Below are 21,360 nucleotides of genomic sequence, written 5' to 3' on the forward strand. Positions count from 1 at the left end.
AAAAGATTAGAATTATTATGAAAAGCAGCAGTGTTTGCTAAGTAAGCTAACATTTGCGGTATTTGGGGCACTCTCTAGCACTTTGTACATATTACTTCTTCTAATACTCATAATGTCACTGTGAGATACTATTTTTAGGACCATGTTATAGATGAGGAAACTGAGGCTCAGAGGAGTTTTATATCTTTCCTACAGTCACAGGGACAATAAATGTTAGAGGCAGGCTGTGGACTAAAGTGGTTTTGTGCCAAACATGTGGCTCTCAATTTCTATACTGAACTGCTGCACTGCTTTTTTCCACACACTCCTCTTGGCTACTGGCTTATCAGGTGATTCTATTAATTACTCCACTGGTGCTGTAGCTCCTTGATGTCACAGGATCTCTACATCCATGTACCAGCATATATTCTTCCTTTACAAGCAAGCTATACAACCTCTCTGGGGTTTGGTTTCCTATAAAATACACGGACCAGAAATGTGAATGCCAATGCCCAGAGGTGGTACGAAAGAATAAATGTATTTGAGGCCATTAGGACAGGTCCAAAAGCACAGAATCTCTATAAATGAGCTATAAATGTAATCTCTTCCATTTCAATCTTTCCACCTCACGTCCTCTACTGAACTCACCTTGTGGCTGGAAATGGGTTCTTGCCCAGGTACTGTTCCTCCCTGCAATCTCTATTACTTTCTCTTTACCAATCAGTGTTTTCATTCTCAGGAGCTGTCCACATATAAAATACAGCTCCTTTTCCTACATACATTTTTTTAACCAAAAGTAGATTAAGATAACAGCAGCAATGACAACAATATTAACAAGAATGATGGTTAACATTTATAGAGCATCTGAGCCACATGTTCAGCAAAAAATCTTATGTACTCCTACAATCTCATCTAATCCTCATGACCAATTCACCATCACGATCCTCAATTTCACAATGAGGAAAGTGGACTCAGAGGAGTTAATACCTCACCCCACGTTAGTCAGTTGATGAACTACATAATGTGGGTTGGAAGTCAGGCAGTCAGACTTCATAATCAATATGTTCAATGAGAATGTCTAAAATGTCATTGCCCGGTTTGTGCTTTTTGTGTGGCTTTAAAAATAGGACTTTTGAGACTCGGTCTCCAGATTAAACTTAGCTGTATAGGACTGTGGTTCAGCTGCATTTTGCATTCATTTTTCCAAAGACTGAAATCTTATTTATAATCCTCAGTTTGTCTGCTGACATATTTTTCCAATGCTGACGATAGCATCAATCACTGTATGCGACTTGGCCCTGGCTTCTTTGTGCTCATTTTCTGATTGTTCATCAAAACTCCATAGACACACATGGAAGTCCTTAGTTCTGGTAAAGCTACTAAGGCTTTCACATGTGTCTGCTATTATGCTTCGCTTGTTGACCTTGGCTTCTCTTCCTAATATGAAAAGTATTCTTGCCGTTCCTTCTGGAGCAATTCTCTACTGATTGTCAGATCTGGAGATCTCAGGCTTTCTTACCTGCCTGATACCACTACTATCAAATCAGTTTCCTCTTGAAATTACTAACTTTACCTTTTTCATCGTATATCTTTAGATATCTTTTATCTTTGGGTCATCAGAAGTGATGTCATGCCTCTGCCCCAACTTTTGTTCAGTTGTATATATGCATCCCTTTTTTATAATGCCCTTCCCTCAACCATTTTCTTTCTCTGTCTCATTCTATCTAATTTAACCAAGTATTTGTTTCTTGATCCCATAATAATTTTCTTCTCCCCATGTTTTAGAAACTTTAGTAGTTGAATGATATATATTAAAGAACAGCTAGTCTAGACTTTTCATCTTACACACATAAATAACTAAGGACACAGGGAAGTTACAGGACTGGTCTGGGGTGAGAAATGGAGATAGGTCCAGAACTCAACTGTCCACTGTGTCAACTTATCTGGTGTCATGATCTGAAGCTATAGGTTCAGAGGTCTTGCTGAGATACTAGTACATACTCTGAGCGCAGTAAATGTGAAGTCAGAAAGAGGAGTAATGTTTGAAATGTACAGAATGAAAAGCTGGCAACATAATTAATCCCATAATTATCCAGAATATAAACTGTTAAGCAGAGGATTCAATTCACATGGTGATCAAGTCGACATGGAAGCTGACTTCTGCTAAGATTCTATCCAATAATGAAGGATATGCAATTGTAAACATACTATACTTTAATTTTGGTGGAAATGTCATGGAATGAAATTTATCATAAATCTTGTATTTCCTGAAACATGCGATATGTCCACTTGTGTGAGGTTGTGTTTCATACATCCCTATGAGTTGGATTATATCTTACAGTATTTGACACAACTTATCCTGATGAAGTCGAGTGATTCTAGATAAAAGTCTGGCAAAATTACCATGGTGGAGTGAAAAGACCTCAAGTGAAGTGCAATATTCCTGGAAAAACTCTTGTGGAGACCCATGAATGAATCAATTGTGAATAGTATGAGATTTAGCAGGTAATTTATTGGTAAAATACTATACTATGTTTTTCTGGATATTGTAATAGTTTTGTTAACTCTCAGGTTTCTTTAATTAGTAATTTGTTTTTATTCTTTTCATTTTACATAATCATTTGCATATCTTATTTTGTATTCATAATATTGTATTATTTTTCTTTTCTTCTCTTTTTTCTTTTCTTTTCACTTTTCTTTGAAAGAGAGGGCGAGAGCTTAAGCAGGGAAAAGGAGTAGAAGGAGAGAGAGAGAGTCTCAGGCAGGCTCCACACTCAGCACAGAGCTCAACATGGGGCTCAGTGTGGGGCTTGGTCCCACGACACTGGGATCATGGCCAGAGCTGAAATTAAGAGTCGGACACTCAACCAACTGAGCCAGCCAGGCACCCTTATTGTTTTTCTTAAAAAGGCAATAAGAAGTTGTAAAACTCCAGGTCTGTAAACCTAGATCTGCCCCTAAAAGCAAAAGACATAAAAATAAAGTATGAAAAATTTTCTCCTTGGGGATAAGCATGGGGCAAGAAAGTGACTTGTCATTATAGAAACAATGGAGAACAAGATTAATCCTCTTAGATAAAAGGGGCCAGTTTTCAGTTATGTAGGAGGATTAATTGAAATCGTGGATGGAGACTTGAGAAACTGTTCTAATTTTGGACCTTATAAACATAGGAAAATATACCTTTGTGTTGGGCTGAGAATGGTACATATCTTGTACCAAAGGCATGAGGTTTTCCATGGGCCAGTAAAACCCAGTGAAATCCAGCCAGCCAGATGGAGCTTTCTATTGATTATGATTGTCCTTGTCTTCCTAGCACCCATCTCTATAGGATGCAATGTATACTATTAGTAACAGGAATTGAGAATTCAAAGGTTGATTTCATGGGTTGATTATAGAAAAATAATTTTCCTATCACACTAATTATAAAGTTATGTAATTAAAACAATATAGTGCATATTCTAAAATTTTCAGAAAAATTATTTTAATCAGATCATTTAAAACAATTTATAGTCATACACACTTATTTCAGAAAATTTTTCCCTATTGTCTCTCTATTTACTTAAATACAAATATTTATTCAATGGTTCCTTTTAGAAATATGGAATCTCAGGACCAATTCAATATTCTCCTATAATTTTTTTTTTTTAATTTTGGTAGTGGTGCTATAATTTTTATTTCACAAGCTACCAAAATCAGTCTTATCTCATTAAGGCTCTCAAGAAGAGGTATAAAGCATTGTAAATTGGCTTTAAAAGCTTTATTGCCTAATACCATATGATTTCACTTATATGTGGAATCTAAAAAACAAAACAAATAAACAAGAAAATAAAAATCAGACTTATAAATACACAGAACAAACTGATGGTTGCCAGAAAGAAGGAGTGGGGGAAGGGCAAAGTGGGTGAAGGGGAGTGGAAGATACAGGCTTCCCGTTATAGAGTGATAGTCATGGAAATAAAAGGTATGGAATAAGGAATATAACCAATGACATTTCAGTAGCATTGTATGTGACAGATGGTAGCTACACTTGTGGTGAACATAGTATGACATAAAGAAAATTCGAATCACTATGTCCTAGTACTTGGAACTAATGTAATATTGTGTGTCAACTACACTCAAAATTAAAACGAAATTCTCTTGACTGTTTCTTGTTGTTTTGTGTTGACCTTTACCATGAAAATGAAAACAGAACAACATGAGTACAAATCTGATTTTTCTATTCACTGTACTATTCTTTATACAACAAAAAAAGGGGACATCTTGATCTCACAGGCTTACTGTCTGTAATATATTTTACTGCACAGTTATGACATTATTTCATGTTTAATCCTAAATAAAACACATGATAATTATTTGGCAAAAAGTTATATACTGAAGAAAATCACAAATAATATGTATAAGAGAGTTGAATAGTAGTGCTTACTATACAATTTAGAGGTCATTTTGAATTAAACTTATAATAGAACTTTCAATTATTTGCTCTTTTATTACATGATTATTTTTTCCTTTTTTAAAAATTTTATTAGTTTTTAATTTTAATTCCAGTATAGTTAACATAATGTTATGTTCATTTCAGATGTACAGGATAGTGATTCAACAATTCTATACATTACTCAGTGCTCATCATAATAAGTGTACTCTTAATCCCCTTCACCTATTTCACCCCTTCCCCCCACCTACCTTCTCTCTGGTAACCATCAGTTTGTTCTCTATAGTGGAGTCTTTCTTGGTTTCTCTCTCTCTCTCCTTTGTTCACTTGTTTTGTTTCTTCAATTCCACATATGAGTGAAATCATATAGTATTTGTCTTTCTCTGACTGATTCATTTCACTTAGCATTATACTCCTTAGCTCTATCCATGTCATGGCAAGATTTAAATTTTTTATATGGCTGAATTATATACCTCTATCACATCTCTTTTATCCATTAATCTATTGATAGGTACTTGGACTGCTTCCATAATTTGGCTTATGTAAATAATGATACATTAAACATAGGGATTCATATATCCTTACAAATTAGTGTTTTTGTATTCCATGGGTAAATATCCAATAGTAAATGCATATTTTCATACACTGTTTTTATAAGATACTTCGGTTGTTAATGTGACGAAACAGAGACAAAAGAAATCTTATCCTTTCAATGAAGTTCTAGTGAGAACATTAGGTACATACACACAAATATAAAATAAAATGATTCAAGTGAAACATAAATACAGAAGAGCAACACACATATTAAAGTACACTCTTTGATGATGATAAATATAAAATAAATCATCAAGTATATGTTTTTTTTTTATTAATCAGATACACCAAATTTAAGAGAATCAGTGGTAGCTAGTTCTGCTTAAGACGAGGGGAAATAGGTAGTAGTAGACCCTATTGGTTTTCTGGTAATGTGATACAAAATTCAGAGAACAATTCAGGAAACAACAGATGTTGGTGGGGATATGGAGAAACAGGAACCCTCTTGCACTGTTGGTGGGAATGAAAACTGGTGCAGCCACTTTGGAAAACTGTATGGAGGTTCCTCAAAAAATTAAAAATAGAATTACCCTAATACTTTGCAATTGCACTACTGGAAATTTATTCAAAGGATACAGGAGTGCTTATTTGGAGGGGCACATGTGCCCCAATGTTTATAGCAGTGCTATCAACGGTAGCCAAATTATGGAAAGAGCCCAAATGTCCATCAACTGATGAATGAATTAAGAAGATGTGGTATATATACAATGGCATACTACATGGCAATGAAAAAAATGAAATCTTGCCATTTGCAACAATGTGGTTGGAACTGGAGGGTATTACACTAAGCAAAATAAGTCAGAGAAAAACAGATATCATATGATTTCACTCATATGTGAAATATGAAAAACTTAATATATGATCACAGGGGATGGGAAGGAAAAATACGGTAAAAACAAACAGGGAGGCTAGCCAAAAAACACTCTTAAATTCAGAGAACAAACTGAGGGTTGATGGGGGTGGGGGTCTGGGGAGTGGGGAAATGGGTGATGGGCATTAAGGAGGGCACTTGTTGGGATGCGCACTGGTGTTATATGTAAGTGATGAATTACTGGTATCTACTCCTGAAGCCAAGACTACACTGTATGTTATCTAACTTTGGAATAAAAAAAAAAAAAAAAAAGATTAGAGAAGGCATTTTGGCAGTATACATCAAATTTTAAACAGGCACACCTACACCACAGTAATTCCATGTGTAGCTGATTAGTCTGACATAGCAGTTATAGTGATAGTTTTATTTGAACTATAAACCTTGCAAGTTATCACTGTATATTCAGAAAGTCAGGTTATTTCCTCCTTCTGTGAAGGAAAAAGGGAAATCAAATTAGTAATAAACCACTTATCTGAATTTTAATTTTCAAGAGCAGTGATTATTTAAAAACATTTTTTAGTGTGTTTTGTTCTTTCTAAACTTTTGTAATTAAAGTAGGTTGTACTTGTTGCTAGAATATAATAAAACAGAGACGATGGAAGCAAAGACTAAGGAGAAAAAAATTCTTACAAGTATTTGTAGGAGGCGATTATAGTCATATTTTGTTTTCCCTAATAGTTCTTCAAATCAACTCTTTACAGCTAAAATTTCATTAAACCCAATTTGGGTTTGTGGACCAATGGGCCAGTTGACAAATTTTAGAAAATCCAGAACAAGGTAGAGTGTTCTCTGAAGATATGAAGCTAAACAATTGTGAAGCTGTTAGTTTCAATATCTACTACAAATAAACCCTCAACATATATTCCTTGTGATTGCTAATAAGAAACAGCTGTGCCTGCTGGAAACTCTTGGAAAGTAGCAACCTGGTGATAGCAAGATAGTATGAAAATTTTTCACTTTTAAAACAATAAGTTGGGAACTGATATTAAACAATTATAACTAAAATGTTGCCGATGGCCTCCACTAATTGGAATAATGCCAATAGGCACTACTGCTCACCCTGATTAATAGTTGTTTACGATGCCACCTGGGCCTTTAAAAAAGGACATTTTATGTTTTAAATGTGGTCATTAATGTAATCAGTGCAAATGTATACGAATTCATAATATTGATGCATAATTTCAAAAAAATTGCTTGTTTACATTCCAAAATCCTTTTAAAGTGAAATTGTGTGCTTGCAATGCTAAAAATTAAATTAAACAGTAAAACAAACAAACAAACAAACAAATAAAAAATGTCTCCCAAAGCAGCTGACTGCCATTTTAGAAAGTGCTGAGTGACAGCTAAACCAAAGCATGCAACCATCTGGGTGACACTACTTCCTAAAACAATGGGGAATTTTTCCTTGTGAGTGGTGTAGCGAAGTAAGTATATTGACACACCTCTTCCAGATGGGTGAAGGAACAGACATATTTTGAGGCCCCAGAAACTTGACCATATGACCTCTGTCTCTGTTATGTATAATGTTTTTATGAAAATGATATGATGGTGGTGCTAAAGATGAAATGATTTTGATAATCCTTCAAAGTTAATCACATATGTTAATATATTGATGACAAATAAAAAGAAGTGAAAGAACATTTACTGAATGCTACATGGTTCCCACAGACGTGATTTTTTTTGTAAGGGAAGTATCACGGGCTTGAACATATTCTCAGGAGCTCCACTTTTCTTTTTTAAAAAAATTATTTTAAAAACTGTCTCGGGGCGCCTGGGTGGCTCCGTGGGTTAGCATCTGACTTTGACTCAGATCATGATCTTGTGCTCTGTGATTTGAAGCCCCTGGTTGGGCTCTGTGCTGACAGCTCAGAGCCTGGAGCCTGCTTCAGATTCTGTGATTCCTTCTCTCTCTGCCTCTCCCCCACCTCGCCCCCCGCCCCCGCTTGTACTTTTTCACTCTCAAAATAACAAATTAAAAAAAAAAAAAAAAAACTGTCTCAATCCCCAATTCCATGCCATATGCAGATGGAGATCCAGTGTCATTTTTCAATACCCTTAAGAATTTTCTGGGATCTTCTTTCTCTCCCACCTAAGAAAGTCTTGCTAACATGTCTTACTTCTAGTCATGTTTAGTTGCTCTTCTTTGTGTTACTTTCTTTGTTTATCCTCTAATCTATATATCTTATAGACCCCAAGTAGACCCCAAAAGTGCTTCCTCTCCCTTAATGGCTTCCAACATCCAACTGACATAAGACAATCACTGAAAATGTTGGACAATCAAGGAACAGCATATTTCAGAAACTGATGTAAAATTGAATACCTTATCAGGCATCCTTGTTCTTGAAAGTTGATTAGCCATTTCCTTTACTGCTAATTCCCATGGCCCAAGTTTTCTGCCTCATCCCTGTTCTTCTGTCTCTTGTTGAGCTATTTCTCTCCTTTCATTTCTTTACTTTTTCCTTCTATCTTCTTTCCACCCAACACTATGTTTTCAGGGCACACCTCACGTTTCCTCTCTTCTCTTACAGAAATACTCATACTTCTTTGACAGATCAAACCAGCCATCTATTTATTTATCATCTTCCACATCTTGAGCTTCAACCTATATTTACAATCAATGTATTTGCTAACTAAAAGAACACAAAATCGTCACCTAAAAGGGATTTTGCACTAAAAATGCAATTGTTGTATTTTAAAAAGTGGATGTCACTTTTAAAATAAGAAAACTGAGGGGCGCCTGGGTGGCTTGGTCGGTTAAGCATCCCACTTCGGCTCAGGTCATGATCTCACGGTCCGTGAGTTCGAGCCCCGCGTCGGGCTCTGTGCTGACAGCTCAGAGCCTGGAGCCTGCTTCCGATTCTGTGTCTCCCTCTCTCTCTGACCCTCCCCCATTCATGCTCTGTCTCTCTCTGTCTCAAAAATAAATAAACGTTAAAAAAAAAAAAAAACTTAAAAAAATAAGAAAACTGAGGCTCAGAGATTAATTAGCTTGTCCGAGTCAGAGTTTAGGGGCGATAGAGTTTTCACTTGTATCAGTATGTCTGTTGGCATGAGCCCTTGCCCTTGAGTTTTTGTTTTTAGTTGACGTTATTATTATTATTATTTAAAATATGAATTACATTTAGTCTTTTAGGAGAAAGCTGGCATTTAGTGCAATAAGCAAAATAAGAGGACTTAGTGACATCAACTGGAATTCAGGAAAGCTTGAAGATGGTAGCAGTTTCCAGAGAGATGTGGCAAGGAGTACTAGACATGCTTTGGCAAAACAAGAAGAAAAGACTCTGAGTAAACACACTTTCCCCTCAAAAATCAAATACACGGTGACAATTTTTCTCTGTGTAGTCATGATTTACATCTATTTCCTGAAATCCATTATATTTTATTGCTTACCACAATTTCTGCATCATCTGTGTACACTTTGTACAACTGCCTCTTACATATCACATTTTACAATTGACTTTGAAAAGCTAGCAATTTACATTCAGTTTTACTGGGCACCTACTTCTTGTAAGAACTAAATCCATTTATACACACACCACTTATTATCTATGTTAACATGGTTTCAATAATCAAAAAAAACTGAAAGCTGAGATGACAAATAACTATTGTTTTTTCAGGAACTTATATAAACAAATTTATCTGAACAACAGATGACTCCTAGGCAAATTCCTCCTTCATAAGACAGTTGAAAGCTCATCACGTGACTGTTTACTCTTGAAGGTTTGCTCAGATATCACCTTGCTCTGTTCACCATTTCTAACTTACTATGTCACTGGAGCACCTGGGTGGAGATTTTGGCTCAGGTCATGATCTCATGACCCCGCATCGGGCTCCGTGCCGACAGTGTGGAGTCTATTTGGGATTCTCTTTCTCCCTCTCTCTTTCCCCCTCTCTCTGACCCTCCCTTATTTCTTTCTCTCTGTCTTAAAATAAATAAATAAACATAAAATAAAATAAAATAAATTACTATGTCATGAACTTTGTCCAATGCTTACCAAATCCCTCATCCCACCTCCTTTTTGAATGATCCACCTAACCTACTCCAAAGCCATAAAGTCCAACTTTTCCCCTACTCCCTCTGAGAGGTTATTAATTGTGGTCCCCTTTAAGGCAGTAAAATTATAAAATCAATTTTGCTCTATGTCAAGTCATTGTATTGGTATTTTATAGGATTTAGTAAACCCTGAAAATTTTGACCTGTAAAAATCTTCTCGGTGCCAAGAATTACTCTATATATTGGGAATTTCATGATATATAAAATATTTTTTCTTGTATTCCCAAAACTTGTTAGTTATACAGCCAAGGTAGGAAATATAATAGAGATATCTCTATTTTTAGGATGCTTATTTATTTTTTTATGTCCAGAACCTATCATAGTGCCAGAAAAATGGGAGGCACTTGAATGGGTTGAAAAAAAGACAAAGATAAGGAGTATTTCATAAAGTAACAAACGTATTTTAAAACACTAAATTACTAAACTTTTAACTTTTACTAGTCAATCGTCAATTGGCCTCTTTCACTCATGCTCAAAAGGATTCACTGAGGTGAAGAATGCGCTTCTTCAGTGATAAGGAGAAAAATTTTAAGGCCATCTGAATATAGCTAAGCCAAGAATCCTAAAGACTATTTGAAATATGATATCTTAAAACTTCCTTATGAGTACTTATTTCATCGTTTGTTTTCTTATTTAAAAATAACTGTAAACAGAGTGTTCTCAGAAAAAGAAAACACAAAAATGACTTGAGGTAGTGAAAAAAATCAAAGAGGCTAGCTGTAGCAAAGAATGTGAGACTAACTATAGAAAAACTGGCTCTGTCAATACCTGATCGATATGTTGCCTTCTGATTAACTGTGTGTATCCTTTAAAAAACACATTTCACTAGTAGTGGAGGTATTCATGACTGGTTTATGATATGAACCTTCTGCAGCATATATCTGATGGCAGAGCCATATCCAATCTCCCCCTTATCTGTGGTTTTTCTTTCTGTGGTTTCAGATGCCCACAGTCAACTGCAGTCTGGAAGCAAATGATCTTTCTTCTGATGTATGGTCAGAAGGTCAATAGTAGCCTAACATTATGTCACAATGCCTACATCATTCACCTCACTTCATTTCATCATGCAGATATTTTATCATCTCACATCATCATCATCGTCTTAAGAAGGGTGAATACAGTACAATAGAATATTTGGAGAGAGAAAGAGAGAGACCACATTTACATACTTTTATTATAGTATGTTGTTACAATTGTTCTATTTTATTATTAGTTACTGTTGTTAATCACTTACTGAGTCTAATATAGAAATTAAACTTTATCATAGGTGTATATATTATATAATATAATACATACATACATATATATGTGTGTGTATGCACATACATACATACATACATATAAATATATGAAAAAACATAGTATATATAGGATAGATATAGATATAGATATAGATATAGATATAGATATATAGATATATAGGATTTTGTACTAATCCATTATTTCAGGCATCCACTGGGGGTCTTGGAAGTATCCCCCATGGATAAGAAGGGGACTACTGTTTGCATTTGACAATCCTTGTATGTTGTGTGGTTTTCAAATCTGTCATGTGCACATTATACCCAGTTAGGAAATGACTCTACAATGAGAAAATAAATGAAAAGCCATAGGCCTGCCTGATTCCTCTGCTTGTACATGTGGCGATCTCCAAAGGCACCTTTATAGTAATGAAATCATCACCTTTCATTTATATAAATCCTTTCATTTCAGGAACTCGGTGTGGTTCACAAATGCCATCCCACTGATCCTCACAGTTGCTCCTGAAGACACAGACAGAGGCCTATTAAAATGTTAAGTGGGTCTGGTCCTAGGAAATGATAATCATAGTCAACTTGGGGGCAAAGATAATGCTTTTGCCAGAGGAATGAATTTGTATTACTTCCCAAAGTGGGGACGTTTACCTGGAGCTCAGACTTTGCCACGTGGTTACTACAATGCCTCCTAATCTAAGGATTTGATTAAAGCAGTAGTTCAGAGAGGCGGGACACCACAGCAGCTTTTTAATCCATGCACTGCTCTAAGAAGCTCAATCTGTTGCTGAACAACCTGGCATAAATCCTCCTGCCATTATCTTTATCATCTCTCTGGCTGTGTTTGAAGCTAACAGATATAAATATATAAATAACATGTAGATGTAAATAAAAAGTTATAGGTGTATCTTCTTTTTCAGTACAGACATTGGATGAATCACACCATTACTTACTTTGTGGGACCCTTTTAGAAAGACTTCAAATATCTAAATGACTTCAACTAAAGTAGGTTTTGTTGTTTTTGTTTGTTGTTTTATTTTTAAGGAAGAGTGTGTGGCAGGTACCTACATTAATTACAAGTGAAGGTACCTACGTTAATGACAAGGTATCCATGAAAGGGTTACAAAGGGTTTGAACATCTGTGGCTTTTTGTTTTTCTGTAGAATTTTAGAGTGTATGAGTGCATTTTTCTTATAGGTAGAATGTTTATAATATTTACCAGATTCTTAAAGAAGCTTGTAAGTCTCAAAGTTTAAGAGCCACTGCTCTTGAGTCGTCATAGAGTTGAGTCAATTAGTTAAGTTCTTTGGACAAAATATATTTGGTTGGGCTGCATAACAAAAATATCACAGAATGGTAGCTTAAACAACAGAAATTTAGTTCCTCATACAGCCCTTGTGGACACAGAGCCAATTTTAAAGAGCTCTCAATAGTCAACACTGGAACAATTTGAGTCACAAAAAATAAATAATGGTAATATTGGATTATAATCAAAGAACAAATTAAGTATGAACCTTTACTTATATAAATAAATAATTGAGGGTACAAAGGGTGGAAAGAGGAGAAATCTTTCTTACAGACAATTCCCAAAGCATTAAGGGCAGATAGATATACACCAATTTAGGTGGTCAAGACTAATTTCCCTCCTCTTGAGCATGGATTGGATTTATCAACTCATGAAATAGAGTATGAAAGAGAAGAAGAGTAGCTTTACATTTAAGGAACCTGGCTGACACGATTTTAACAAATAATCAATAAATACTTAATAATATCACCAGTGATCAGTCATGTATCCTCTCACATGATATGAAGAAAGTGTTACTTCATATCTATGGTACTCTTTCCCTAAATCCCATAGCCATAGTCTGGTTTTGAGAAAACATCAGGCAAACTCAATTTAAAGGACATTATTCAAAATATATGCCCAGTATACTTCAAAACTGTCAAGGTTTTAAAAAAATAAGAAAAATCTGAACAAAATGTCTCAGACTGGAGGACACTAAGGACATGTAACAAGCAAATTCTGTGAAGCATAACAAACTCTTCAGAAATAGTTGTTATACTTTTATTAGGTAACTACCATGGGTTCAGTGCTTTACTAAGGTTTATTGCAAAATGAAATATGTTATAAATATTTTTAAACATTTTTAGAAAGTAAACAAATAAGAAATCACCATTGTCATTTTTTAACGCTTATTTTTGAGGCAGAGTGTGAGCAGGGGAGGTGCAGAGAGAGAGGGAGACACAGAATTTGAAGCAGGGTCCAAGCTCTGAGCTGTCAGCACAGAACCCAACGTGGGGATCAAAACTTAAACTATGAGATCACGACCTGAGCAGAAGTTGGACACTTAACTAACTGAGCCACCCAGGTGTCCCAAAGACACCATTGTCAATTAAAGCATAAGGTTTTAGTAAAAATGCAACAGATAATTATCATTATGAAAATGGCTATTTGTGACAGGTGAAGTTTCAGGTTAAAAAAAAAACAAGGGCAAACAGATATCTCATGCAATATATCACCTTCATAATAACTTATATTTCTCTTTTTTTGAACAGTTACTATTGTTCTAGAAGTTTGCCATGCATTATTTCATGTAATTCTCATGCCAAATTTAAAAGGTTTATATTATTATAATTATCCACCACGTTCTTGGTGAAGAAGCAAGCTTAAATTGGATAAGTCACTTGTTGAAAGAGCTAACAGCAAGAAATTGAACCATGACAGTCACCATTGTCTACCAGTGTCCCCATTCTCTTTACGTCTTATGCATTTATGTGATGATGGTGATGATGGTGCCAACATCTTCAATTTATTGAATATCTGCAAGACCTTGTATTAGATATTCCACTAAAATAAGTACATGTAATTTTCACAGAAGAGCTATTATTGTTATCCTCATGTTAGGGGTGGAAACACTGAGGTCTGAAAAGGTTTAGTGATTTTGCCAATGACACAGAGTGAGTCAATTTTTGAGACAGGATTTAAACCCAAAGCCCATGCTTTTGAACCTGAATTTGGGTAGAGTATAGAGAATACAGAATTGAAAAAAAAAAAGTCTTTCACTGTGCAGAGACATATGAAATCTACATGGCAGAGAGGAACTAGAAGTTATGTTTGGAGCATGAAGAAACAGTGTTGAGGGGAAATATAACCCAGTTTGGATGAAAGGTTCCTCAGGTAGCACTGTAGGCAGCGACATGATATTGAGTAAGATTTTGCCAGTTGAATAAGGCTGGAGAAAGTGTAACCAGCATCTGTACATCATAGGATCTTGAGAAGCAATGTGAATTTAGAGCAATGCAAGTACATGCTAGAATTCTTCAAAGCTGTGTAACCAGGAGCGATTGTGAAGGGATTTGTGCTTGAAATACTTCTGGCACTAGGTCTCTCTATGCCTGGCTAGGAGTCTTGGACCCAATCACCTTCCTACAAAGCTAGAAATGTACTTGGTAAATGTATTCTTAAGGGATAACAAAACAGAATAAATTATAAAAATTATAATTTATTACATTTTTACTAAATGTCAACCAATGAGCAAGAGCGAATCAAACGTGATTACAAACAGGTTATAGTTGAGGAAACAAAGGTTGACGTAACTATCATTTAATTAACACAGCCTACTGCACTCCATGGCGTGTCACCACCTCCAGGTGCTGTGTATACAGTGATGATCAAGATAGACAAAGTTTGTCACCTCAGGAAGCTTAGTCTGAAAATATTACTTACAGTGATCTATGGAACCATTCAAATCTGGGTTGAAAACTGGGGCCATCATATATGCTGTATAATTTTGGGCAATTCACTCGACCAATCCAAGTCTTATTTCCCCAGATATAAAACATGCGTAGTAACATTTACTTTGTATTGATCATGTATTGATCATGACTAAGATTTTGCTCAGATAAAATATATTTTTTAAACGTATCTTGATCTTCACTGTATCCACAACACCGGAAGGTGGTAGCATTCCATGACACCCAAGACACTGCATCAATAAAATATAGTTATATCAATATTTGGTTGTATTTTAGTTTCTTTTTAGAGTGATTAGGGTATAGCAGATGATTGATAATGTAATAAATATGTGTGTAATCAACTTGTTGCCAAGTATATTTAGACATCTGTAATCTCTTTGAGCCCTCTTTATAACCCTCTGAAGTAGGCTTATCAAAATTACTTTTTTTTTCAAATACACAGAAATTAAGGAACATATTTTGTGACATGCCCAAGATCAGATGACTACTATGCATTTTTATTCTCTAAATCCATGTTTTGTAACTTGTTTTTTTTTTCACTTTAAGCTCACTTCTTGATTTGTCCATGGTATAATATCAAATTATTGTTTCCAAATTGGCAGAACTCTTTTCATTGACTGTTTCTTGATTATGAACTTTAAACTCATCAGTCATTCATCATAGTGAGAGGTTCATCTTGCATCACCATTCTAATGCATCACACTCTATTATAATTTGTCTCTATTCACTATTACATTGGAAGATTCATGATAGCAGCTACTATGTTTTTGGAAGTTATTTATAATTTTTGGAAAGTTATATTTCTTTAGTAACTGTTTGTTTTCTTTCTGTGGTCCCTATCCCTACCTGTTGAAGCCACCCCCATCTAATAACCATACCACACTGTATGTTAAGTAATTGAAATTTAAATAAAAGCTTGAAAAGGGGGAAAAATCAACTGCTAATACTAGTAATAGAAATGAGGTTACCTTGATAGTTATAACAATGATTATAATGTTTAACTAAGGGGGCGGCTGGGTGGCTCAAGTCAGTTAAAGTGTCCAACTTCAGCTCAGGTCATGATCTTGAGGTTAGTGGGTTTGAGCCCCATGTTAGGCTCTGTGCTGACAGCTCAGAGCCTGGAGCCTTCTTCAGATTCTGTGTCTCCCTCTCTCTCTGACCCTCCCCTGCTCACACTCTGTCTCTCTCTCTCAAAAAAAAATAAACATTAAAAAAATAATAATGTTCAACTAAGAAATCTCTTAGGGATGCTTAATAAGACAATGTATTTGCTATATAACAAATACCCCAAAAGGTAGTAGCTTAAAACAACATTTATTATCATGGTCTCGGGGTCAGGAATGTGGATTTGGTTTAGCTGTAATTCTGGATGAGGATTACTCACAAAGCTGCAACTGAAGTGTCAGCCTGAGCTATGATAGTCTCAAAGTGTGACTATGGAAAGACTCACCTCTAAGCTCATTCATTTGGCTGTTGTCAGTCCTTAGGGCTCTACAAGCTATTAGTTAGAGATATGTTTTATATAAGACAGGAGTCTTTCCACAGGGGAGCTAACAGTGTGTTAGCCTACTATTCCCGGAGTGGGGATTTCCAGACAGAAAATGAGAGAGAGACAACGAGAGAGACAGACATGCATACAAGAAGTCAATTTTATGGTGATTTAATCTCAGACATGACATACTAGTACTTGTGCTATATCTTATTGGCTAGAAGTCACTGTGTCCTATCCACATTTAACAAGAAGGGATTATATACACAAGGCAATGGACACTAAGAGAGAAGGATCATTGGTAATCATTTCAGAAGCTGCCCAGCAGCTCTTTGCCTATCAGAAAAATATCAGTGTTTTTTTTCTTTTATTACTTAAGTCATTGTAGGCTAATTTTGGCTTTTTCAGATTAAACAAACATCTACTGGTTGAGGAATTCTATTATTTTAACAGTTTTCTTAATACCCTATCACTACAGAAATTTTTTTTTAAACATGGTTCTAGAATTCTGTGGACTTAATGTATTGATCATAAATAATAAATAGAAAGGACCAATAATAAATAGAAAGGACCAAATAGAAAGGACCAATAAATGGCTATTTATCTTTGACTTCTTTAATCATGAACTGTGTGATTTTTGGATTTATGTAAGGATACTATTTATTTCTCTTTGTATTTGAAAAAACTAAACTGGACCTAGTATTATCATACCTGTAGAGAACACAGTAAAACTTGAAACAGAGTGGAGATACTATTTTTATATTCTCTTATAGAAAAGAGACTTAGATTATTTGTAGAACAATTTCTCCCCCTATTGAATTTACAAAGGCCCAAAGTCATCTCATTCAGTTTGACCCACTGGGCACTGGGATGTATCAGTAGGTATCATAAATTCCTGTATGTGTTCTTAGAACTGAGCTCACTAGCATGGTTTTTATGTACATTACTGTTTCTAGGAATAAGTGCTGGCATATCATGGTCATACAGTTAAAAGAAACATTAACCTCCATTTTTAACCAAAAATAACAACAACAAACAAACAAACAAACAAAAAACAACAAAAAACTCCTGTCTCATCCCCCTCTTTAAACAGTCTTTGGAAAGCCACGAGGAAACAACCACAAATAATATTCAGAAACTTCTAAAATTTAGAATTAGGAAGCTCTTTTCCATTTCCCCTGCTTTTATTCTCTCTCCCAACTCCCATCTCCAGATCTGCTTGCCATATTGACTATTGTAAAATTATAAATCTTTATTTTTCCAAGATAAACTCTGAAATGTACAATAGTTTGAGAGACAGGAAATCAAGGACAAAATTTAAAATTAAAAAAATAGAAAAAAAAGCTCATGTATTTCTTGATGCATTTTAGTGTTCAGTAAGAATTTGAAAAGGAAGAAGATTGCTAAATATATAAATGTATCATAAACACTTTTTACTAAAATTTTTGAACATAGTTTGACCTCTTTGACCTCTACATACCTTAGTCAGATAGACCTCAGTAAGTTTCTGCCTATGCATAGGTAGACAAAATTATGTTGAGTGCTATGGAATAATGGTACCAAAAACTGAGCAATGGGAATTCAGCATGCAGTAATTGTGGAGTTGGATTAACCCCCACCTATATAAAAATTACAAAGCTTTGACAAGATGTTATTTTTTTTACAAAGTAATGGAACTGTAGATTTACCAAAATAGGCAGAAATTAGAAGGAAATCAACATTTAAAGATGGGAATTTGACGTTTTTGTCTGAGGGTGGGATACTGAAAGCTTAATATTTACTGGATAGATATGTCAGAAGACAGTTTTCGGGACTGTCAGACCAGCAAGAAAAATAATAAAATACAATCCTAAAAAGGAGAGAGCTGCAGGGAGAATAATATTTGCAATCTGTACTAAACCCTTTCCAAATGCTTGCCTGAACACTGAACGACACATGCATGGAAGATAATTCAAAGTGTTAGACAAAGACAGCAGTTGGAAGTTGAAAGAACTGAGCAAAGATTTCAGATGTTTCCTGGAATAAAAGAGATAAAGATTGGAGTGTGAGTCCAACAAAATAAAGTGCCAATTAATTTAAAGAAAAAAGAAAGGAAGGGAGGGAGGGAGGGAGGGAGGAAGGAAGGAAGGAAAGAAAGAAAGAAAGAAAGAAAGAAAGAAAGAAAGAAAGAAAGAAATGAAGAAAGAAGCAAAGAAAAGAAAAAAACAAGAAACAAACAAAAAACTTTTCAGAAAAATTTAAGTTAATCCAAGGTTTCTACAATGTATTAATAACAACTTCTGGACATATTTTATGTTACATTGTAGAGATTCTTGGTTCTGTTATATTTCTCTAAAGAGTTTTGATGTTTTTGTTTTATTAGGTTACACTCAGACTCTGTCTTTGTTGAACATTTTCAATCTGTTTAGTTCTTTTGGTCTTAATTACAAGCTTCTTTGATACTGTCTAGCTTATGCATGTTTCAGGAATCAGCCTGTCAGTAATGTAGAGTTTATACGTGGAATTAGTTTATACACGTAATAGCTGCGGTTGTCCAAGCTCTATTCCCTTGTTTTTAAGGCTAGAAAGATGAGTTTTTGATAAGGGCTATAGCTATTCTGTGCTCCAAATGCAGTTGAACTTCTAGCTAAATCTGAAAATTGGAGAACTCACCCAGTGACAGTCCCTAATTCAAGTTTTGACTCATAGCCAAAATCTGACTGCTTTTGTTCATCCTCCAGAGAGTTTTTGTATCTTGCTCAAGATTTATAGTAATTTCTTCTGGGAGAATTATGTGTTAGGAGCTTATTCTATGTCACTGGAAGCAGAACTCTCATGTGCATGTATTTTGGGAACTAAGAGAGGGAATTCTAACACAAATTGGAAAGTTTTAAATTTTAAAATGGATTTTTCTCTCCTATTTTTTCTTAAATAAGTTTGTTCTTCCATCTCAAATTTAAAAAAATGGAAATTAAAAAAGAAACAAAAGAAAACAGAATCTCATCTAACATTAGATCTCTCTGAGAAGATATCTCATTGATAAAGTCAATATCCTCCAGGCCAAAACCATAACAATAGACAGGCAAACTTGGGTTAATTGAAATGAGGCAACAAGAGAGATAGCATACCAAAGTGAAGTGTGGGGATCTCATTTAAAGGGACTAAGGAGGGCTCAGGGCAAGTTGGACTTGTGATAAAGTATTTAGTCAGGTATCTAAATATTTAAATTAGCAGGTGAAAGGTAAAGAGCAAGACAAAAGGTATAATTGAAAAAGATGCAGAAGTCACTTATGTGTGCTAGAAGTAGACTTTTGGGTCACGTGTGTAGTTTTGTTTTTATTTTTGTCTGTGTTCAGACATAACCACAGAGTGGTCTTCATCTTATCTCCTTCCATTACAGTCAGATAATGACCATGTCTTATGTTGGTGTTCTGTGACATTAGTCATGTTTGGTATAACATAGTTATTAGAGCCAGCTGACAACAGTCAGGGCTGGGTGTTTGTTTTTGTTTTGTTCTTTTTCAGTAGAAAATAGTGATGTTTTTTAAAAACAGAAATTATTTGTGAAGCCATCTATTATACATGGTAATTTTGTGGAACAAAAAGATATTTGTTGTTGTCGTTGTTGCTTTCTGTTTTCAGCAAGAGAAGCAGAGAGCCCACCTCATTAACATGATTGTTACCAAAAATAGAAAAGTGCTTCTGGCATAGGCTTCCTTTCAATGTCTCTAGTCAAAAAGACCATTCCAAAGTTCATATTGAGAAGTTTTCTGTCTTCATTTTCACAGAATGACTTAGGCCTCAAAGTATTTCTGATAATGACATAGGTCTGAGTATATAAGAATTACTCAGTTAGGAGTAGTACTCCTCAGTTAGGAGTAATAAATTTCACTCTATTAACAAGACTTGGGTAACTTTTTCTCTAGCTAGTAAATTCACATCCTGGTAAGCTGTCAAGGGAATCGCTTTCCAGCATATTATATATGTTACTTGTATGTCTTTTCTTTCTTTTCTATTAAACTACAGAAGCAATTAGATCTCTGTAGGTCATTCAAAGTCAACTCAAAGAGATTGATAAGGTAATATACACGTTTCAAGACAAGAAGCAGTAAAAATAGCTTATCAATAGTATTCCTTATGTTTAAAATACTGAGAGAAATTCCTAAGGATGATGAAAATAAATATACAAGAACATAGGGAACTATTAGAAAAATAATCATTACTGAAAACATAAGAAGTATATGAAGAAATATAAGAATATTAAAAAATAAAAGACTACTGGCTGTTTAAACACCAAAAGGAGCAATTTGTTGCAGAATCTGTCAAATATGTAGCATCAAGAGCTATAATAATATAGTAAAACTGATAAAGTCCCAATCAGAACGATCAAGAACAAAGATAATAGTATTAATTACCCATATTAAGAACAATCCAAGGTTATAGGAGAGATAAGAGAAGATCGTGGAAATTTTTATAACAGTATATATGGCGTATAAAACTGACAAGTTCTTTGAAAAACATGACTTATTAAATGAGAGAAAATAAATAGAAAATTAATTAAATAATTGAATCTGTAACTGAATATCTTCCATAAAGATAACTCCATTCTCAAATAACTTCACTGGTGAATTCCACTCAATATGTTCAGGACAAATATTACCATTTTTTAAATAAAATGTTTTAGGTAATGGAAAAGGTGTAATCACTTCTCAAATACAATTTTTTTGAGACCTACATAACTCTAATACAAAATCTGACATGAGAAGAAAAGAAAATTGTTGCCCAATTATTGCTCATGAATATAAATGCAGAAAATCTAAATAAAGTATTAGAAAATAAAACCAGCAATATATCAAAAGGGTAATACATGATGGCCATAACTAAGGTGAATGAAAGGTTTAACAACTGAACATCAATGTAATTTATCACATTAGCAAATAAAGGAAGAAAATCTTGATG

The 21,360-nt window shown here is 34.7% G+C and overlaps 1 long non-coding RNA gene across 1 annotated transcript in view; it reads right to left on the reverse strand.

Annotated features, from left to right (window-relative positions):
• Positions 1 to 21,360, reverse strand: part of LOC122200656 — a 71,058-nt gene that overhangs the window by 35,595 nt on the left and 14,103 nt on the right. The gene's annotated exons all lie outside the window — the stretch shown is intronic.

Source organism: Panthera leo, chromosome D1 (assembly GCF_018350215.1).
Source record: "Panthera leo isolate Ple1 chromosome D1, P.leo_Ple1_pat1.1, whole genome shotgun sequence".
In the NCBI taxonomy this organism is placed as follows: domain Eukaryota; kingdom Metazoa; phylum Chordata; class Mammalia; order Carnivora; family Felidae; genus Panthera; species Panthera leo.